Source organism: Peromyscus californicus, unplaced genomic scaffold (genome assembly GCF_007827085.1).
Source record: "Peromyscus californicus insignis strain IS unplaced genomic scaffold, ASM782708v3 Scaffold_4__1_contigs__length_199733344, whole genome shotgun sequence".
NCBI classification, from domain to species: domain Eukaryota; kingdom Metazoa; phylum Chordata; class Mammalia; order Rodentia; family Cricetidae; genus Peromyscus; species Peromyscus californicus.
Genome location: NW_026294562.1, coordinates 53,008,944 through 53,015,793, shown reverse-complemented (window position 1 = coordinate 53,015,793; position 6,850 = coordinate 53,008,944).

Sequence of the window (6,850 nt, the reverse complement as noted above, 5' to 3'; positions counted from 1 at the left end):
TCTACCAGGTTGACCTCAGTCTGTGGGGAAGGCTTTGCCCTGGAGGAGATGGGAATGGGGGGGGGGGGCGTTGGGGGGAAGGTGAGGGGGACGGGAGGGGGGAGAACAAGGGAATCCGTGACCGATATGTAAAACTGAATTGTATTGCAAAATAAATTAAAATAAATTAAAAAAAAAAAAAGTCCTAAGTTCAAATTCTCTTCTGAGACCCATGGCAATCTCTTAAGAGTAACCCTAGTAAAATAAAAATTAAGAAACAGGCTAGAGATATATGCCTCAACAGTGAAGAGCACTGACTGTACTTCCAGAGGACCCAGGTTCAATTCCTAGCACCCACATGGCAGCTCACAACTCCCTATAACACCAGTTCCAGGGGACCAAACACCCATGGCAAAACACCAAAGCACATAAAATAAAAATAAATAGTTTTTTAAAGAAGCAGATCACACACTTACTACATACAATGTCATAGATTGTACATTATTGTTCCTAAGGAGGGGAAAGGGAGCATAGAGAGAAAATACTGGACAAATACTGGACAAATGCAAGTCGGAAAACCAGCAGGGAAAACTCCAAAGGATGCATTTCCATGTCTGATGTCAAAGCAGTCTTCTGATCTCCGACTCCTTTCATCTCTATTGATTGCAACATACTTCTCTTCTTTTTGGCTCTGCAGCTTCTCTTAGCATGTGTCCCATGATTCTGGCACATACAATATCTTGGGATCTCATTGTATTGTTGACTCTAAAGCCAGAACCTAGTGCCTGAAGCAGCCAAGTTCAGCTGCTTTACAGCACGAAACATTTCCATGAGCCTTCTGTTATCAATGGTCTCCTTCACTGCTTAAGATTTTTAAAATTCTTTCTCACAATTTGGGAGCTTATCTGGGTGGGGTCTTGACCTGATGCCATACTCCCTTTATTCCACTTAGCATCAGGCTTTCCTTTAAATGTTTTACTCCTTGAGTACGGGACTTAGTTCCATTACACCTCCTGATGCTACTTTTCCCTTCAAACTGTTTACTTAGCCTTTTTCCTTGCTCCTTATCATTGTAGATATGCATAGGGGTTATGATTAATAACCACATGACACAGTCCATATGTGCTGTCTTAGAAGCTAGGCAGTGATGTTACACGCTTTTAAACCCAGCACTAGGGAGGCAGAGCCAGGCAGATCACTGTGAGTTCAAGGCCAGCCTGGTCTACAGAGGGAGATCCAAAACAGGCACCCAAACTACACAGAGAAACCCTGTCTCAAAAAAAAAACCCAAAATCAAACAAACAAAAATGCTGTTTTATAATCTCCTCTGCCAAAGCCATTAATCCACAATCTTCAATTTCGCCCCAGGCAGAATTTTAGGACAAGGACAAACAACAGCCACATTCTTTGCTGAAATATAAGAATGATTTATAGGCCACTTGCTAATATTCAACCCCCTTGGAAATTCTTGAGCAGGGTCCCCACCTTTCACACCACCCTCCACACAGTTTTCCATGCTACTACTTGGATGACCTATTAAATTCCACTTAAAGCACCCAACTGCTTTTCTAGTGAAAATCTCAGAGTCTTCAGTATTCTTTGAATAAACAGTATAGTTAGGCTTGTCAGAGTGATGCCCGGACCCTAGTACCAATACTGTCTTAGTGACTGCTCTATTGCTATAAAGATAAACCATGACCAAAGCAACTCATAAAAATAATCATTTAAATTAGGGCTTCCTTGTAGTTGCAGAAGTTTAGTCCATTATTGACATGGTAAGAAGCACAGTTGTAACTAGCATGGCAGCAGGCAAGCATGTTCCTGGAGAAGAAGCTAGCTAAGAATTACATCCTAAGCAAGGTGTCTGATTATAACTAATGGGATCCAGAAAGCCAGCTAATACACCAGGGATAGACCCCTTGCTCAACCTTGATGCAGGGGGAGGTGCTTGGTCCTGTCTCAGCTGAATGTACCAGGCTTTGCCTCCCCTACGTGGGAGAACTTATCCTTTTGGAGGAGGGGATGAGGTATGGGTTGCATTGGGGTTCGGTGGGACTGGGGTGAGCAGGAGGAAGGCTGAGAGGAGGATCTGTGACTGGTATGTAAAATGAATTAAAAATTTTTAATAAAGAAGAAGAATTACATCCTATTCATAGGCTGAGAGAGAAAATGGGACTGACATAGGCTTTTGACACCTTAATTCTCACCCCTAGTGACACACTTTCTCCAAAAAGACCAGCTACACCTCCTAATCCTTTCAAAGAGTTTGACTCCATGGTGACTAACATTCAAATATATGAGTTTATGGGGTCATTCTTATTCAAACCATACACCACTGAAGGCACTCTCTAGTGTTTGAAATTTTCATGAGACTTAGAGAAAAAAAGCTAATACTGACCAGGACACCTCACCTTCGTGGTTAGCTTTTATAACCACAAAGTGCTAGAAAGGCTGCTGAGAAATAAAAGATGAAGTGTTACCAGGCTATGAAAACTAAAATAACTGACCCAGCAAGATATGTCCACTTATGGCTTTAATGTATGGGGAAATAACCTATACCTGTCTGCTTAGGTTAAGGCTCACTCAACAAGAATGGACCCATTACTAGTACTGTTAATAGGACCATGAACCTGTGGCTAAAGAGGTCATAGATCATTGGAGAGAATACTGTCATCTTGCTAAACTGATACAGTATCTAACTCCTTTCTAAAACTTATTCTTATACCCATAGATTAGCACATCTCTTGACCCTCCTCAAAGAAAACAAAAGATGCTAAGTCCTTGTGCAATGGACTTAGCTCAACACAGAGAAGCACAAATGAACAAAGTGCTGAGAAAAAGTGACTCTGAAGAACTCATCCCCAAATGGGTTATTTATGTCCCAATCCCTTCCCACAAGACCCAGAGTTCAGAGAGGACAACTGTGAAACTGTGTCTTCTGGACATGACTGATAAACTTTCAATACCTGTGGAGGCCTACACAAGACTTGCAGAAGACCAGTCTAGTCAATGTTACATCATAGACAGTGAGGGAACTCACAAGATCCCCTCCTAGCTGAGAAGCTTCAGGAAGTGATTGGAGTGGTATCCATTCCCATACTACAGTAGATAGCTTGACACATGCTGGCATACACATGTTGGCAACACTAATTTCACTGAGTAGGTTCTAAATACATCTACAAAGAAGTTCTGAAAACTCATTGCATGCACCCTTGTATTGGGATCAACCCATGCAGTCTATTTAATGATCAAAGGAATTTTTTTGTGTGTGTGGGTTAACTTTTAAGACAGAATAAGGGAATTTCTTGCAGGATCTTGGATGGGTGTGGCATGGTCCAAAGTGGTTCTCTTGTGAGTTCTGCCTTTGTCCATACCAACATCCTAAACCATGAGGTAGTAAAGCAAAGAGAGAGCCTCGTATGTGCATCCTAGGTCTGAAGGGTCCCGGTGGCCCCACTCCAGGGGCATGTACCTCAAGGTAATAGGCAGGTGTAACAGCTACCGGCTAACTTACTAGGGGCGGTGCTTCAGGGCATGGTTCAAATAACTACCTGCTACATCTCCCCCTTTTTTCTAAATAAGAAAGTTCTAACCTAACACAAAACTATATACAATAGGAACGATTATTAACTATTGTCCAGGAGAAATAATGGATAATTACCTAAGCTAAATGGAACTACAACCAACAAGATCAATATCAAACAAGAGACACATACTAAAATCCAGAGATGTCCAGAACACAGGTAAAGGGTATGTTAGAGAGATTATTCCAAAGCTGTCCTATCCTGAAAAATCTGAATCTAGTACTTAGTATGTTCTAGCTAAGATATGAGAAGATTACAACTGTAATTGTTAATCTTCAACCCCATCAAGGACCTGAGAAGGAACATAATAATACCTGAGAAAATGGAAAAATGCAAGCAAGCAACTTTCCGAAATCTTTTGAGAATAGACAGAGAAAGCTGGCAGCCTTGTTAGTCACCTAGAGTTTCTCAGCACTGTTGGGGCATCCAATTTGGCTATAGGCCTAGAATATCTGACAGACCATTTTCAGAAGCAGGAATTTTGAAAGACTATCTTGTCTTGTCTTGGAAGAGCTCAGTAGTCACTTTTCCTGGTGTCTTGCTCTTCCAGAAAGGACAGCATCTGTACTGTCAGCAGTTGAGGTAAGGGCAGTTCTTTGCCCAGCAGGCCATTATGTGCCAGAAAGAAGACAAACGTCCAAATGGAGAGTCTTAGAAGCCCAACATTCTCTCAGGATCAGATCAGTGCTACCAGGAGCAATTATGTCTCACATCAACAGAATTCTAACTTATTTAAATGCCATATTCTCTAGGTCTAGGAAGTGTTTGAAGATTACCTATCCATGTGACCTATGTGTCTGTAAATCTGAACAACCTAATTAACATAACTGTAGAGATGACAAGCATAGATGACTATAAATCTGTAAGTCTTATCTACCTAAATAACGTAAAGACTAAGACTTCATATAAAAATGGTAAACAGTCTGTAAACAAATGCACAGTAAGAGGATCATGACCTCAAAATTGTGACAATACACAAAATACCTTAAACAGAGTTAATGTATAGTGCAATGTGCAATATGACAACAATCTTAAATATGTATCAATATATAAAATACCCTAAACAGAGGTTGAACACACATATAGTATGACAAATGTGATTTTATATTTGTATCAATTAAAAAATATTTCAAATAGAAGTATAAATATATGTACATTACAACAAATATAGTTCTGTATTTATATCAATATACAAATTATCTTAAATAGAAATATAAAAAAATTTACATTTGTATCAATATATAAGAATCCATAACAATGCAAATTAACTAAGGCTGATATTTTACTAAATTAGTTTACTAGAATATACAACAATTTGCCTTAATATCCTCTATCTATCCTATCTATCCATTCCTCTTTTTCTTTTCTTAAGAATACTGAGCTGAAGTGGGTAAGTGCTGGGTCCCTTTTTGTCTAAATGAACAGCTGGGTCTGACTTGACCTGCACTTCAATGCACTGAGGTTGAGCCACCTGGGCTTTTTCCTCAGGCTAACATGGGAGAAAACTAGGACTGAAATACTCAGCAGGCTGATCCGAGCTGGAAGAGAGAAAGCTGTGGGGCTGCAGGGAGCAGAGGGGAGCAGACTCTGCCAGCAGGGCAGGAATTTTAAAGTGTGGAAAGTGTGCCACAGTAGCCACAGAGGCTGGGGACAGAGGCCACCAGGCCTTTGGAGTTTGTCCCACATTGACTCCCACATATTTAGATTAACCCACAGAGTCTATTTAGTGATCAAAGAAATTTATTTGAGGGTTAACTCACAGGACAGAATAAGGGAATTTCTCACAGGATCCTGGAAGTGGCCCCATGTAGTTCTCTGGTGAGCTCTACCCTTGTCCACACCAGCATCCAAAACCACCTGGTATCAAAGTGAAGAGGGAGCCATGTATGTACACCCTAGGACTTAAGGGTCCCTGGTTGCCACGCCCCAGGGACATGTACCTCAGGTCACAGGCAGGTGTAACATCTACCTGCTACATTACTGGGGGCGGTGGTTCACGGCATGGCTCAAACAATCACTCACTACACTCTTCCTTGTTGCAGTTGAGACCTTGGGTCTCTTCTAGGACTAAGGACCTTTCTAACATTGATTTGAAAAGAAATTTCATTCTGAGCTGAAAAAATAAACAGTTTTTGGATAGTATCACCATCTTGTGCTTAAAAACTACTTTTCCCATAATGCATTTCCCTTACACCAGCATGCTTGTATGAGCTACCTTTCAGACTCCATTTCCCATATTCCCTTTCAGGTCTGGGAGTCAACTTCCGGTTCCCTTTCCTGGGTTTTCATGGTTTCACTTTTACAAAGGGAGATTTGATCCAAGTGTTTTGAGTTTTCAACTATGGGAGATCAGGAGATTTCTCTTCTCCCTGAACTGGCCTTAATAGGTGTTTCTCTTTCATTCAATCATTTGCCTTAGCCAGATAGTGAAAAGAAATTCAAGCATTTAAAACAGTGCTTTCCCACAGCTCCTTCAGAGAGACTCTCTCTTCCAGACAGACATCTCCCTCTGCTTGTTATTGAGGGAGGTGTTTGTTCCCCCTAAGCTCAAATTAGTTAGGACAGGTGCACTTCCCTAAGCAGGCCTTCACCCAGTCCAGTCCCCCAGCAGGTGCACTTCCCTAAGCAGGCCTTCACCCAGTCCAGTCCCCCAGCAGGTGCACTTCCCTAAGCAGGCCTTCACCCAGTCCAGTCCCCCGCAGGCTGCATTCATCTGTCCCTGCACTCTCAGACAGAGCTTATCTCCAGAGGCAACAACCCCATAGGGCTTCACACCCTCTCCTCACCAGGAGTCAGAAAACTTTCCCAGAAAGGTGTTTTCTCTGAGAGAAAATAGCTTTACTCCTGGACAGTTCTCTGTTCTGCCCTGGCTGGGCTCTTTCCCCAGACACTGTTCCTGACTCAGCAGCGCAGCTGCAGACATAGCTTGGCTTTACTGCTTTCCCAAACAGCCTCTCCCCTCAGGGAAAAATCTGTCTGTCTCAGCTCCATGCTTGAGGAAGCTGTTGACAACTGCAGGAACCCTAGTGTCCCCCAAATGCACTCAAACTCGGAGGTGCTGGCTAGTCGCTTCTCAGTGACTGGTTAGAAGTGAGGATACAATGGTAACAAAAAGTGTTAGCCTCACTTTGGAGGAACTTTGTGCTAAGTGATTATGAGCAAATGCCCACCCAGAAACAAAGCCCCTGATGCCTCAGATGCAGATGAAAGGCTTAGGCTTTATTGCCTCCTTCTGAGCTAGCAGTTTCCTGCCCTACTTGTCTCTCTGTGGCCCTTCATCCACACTC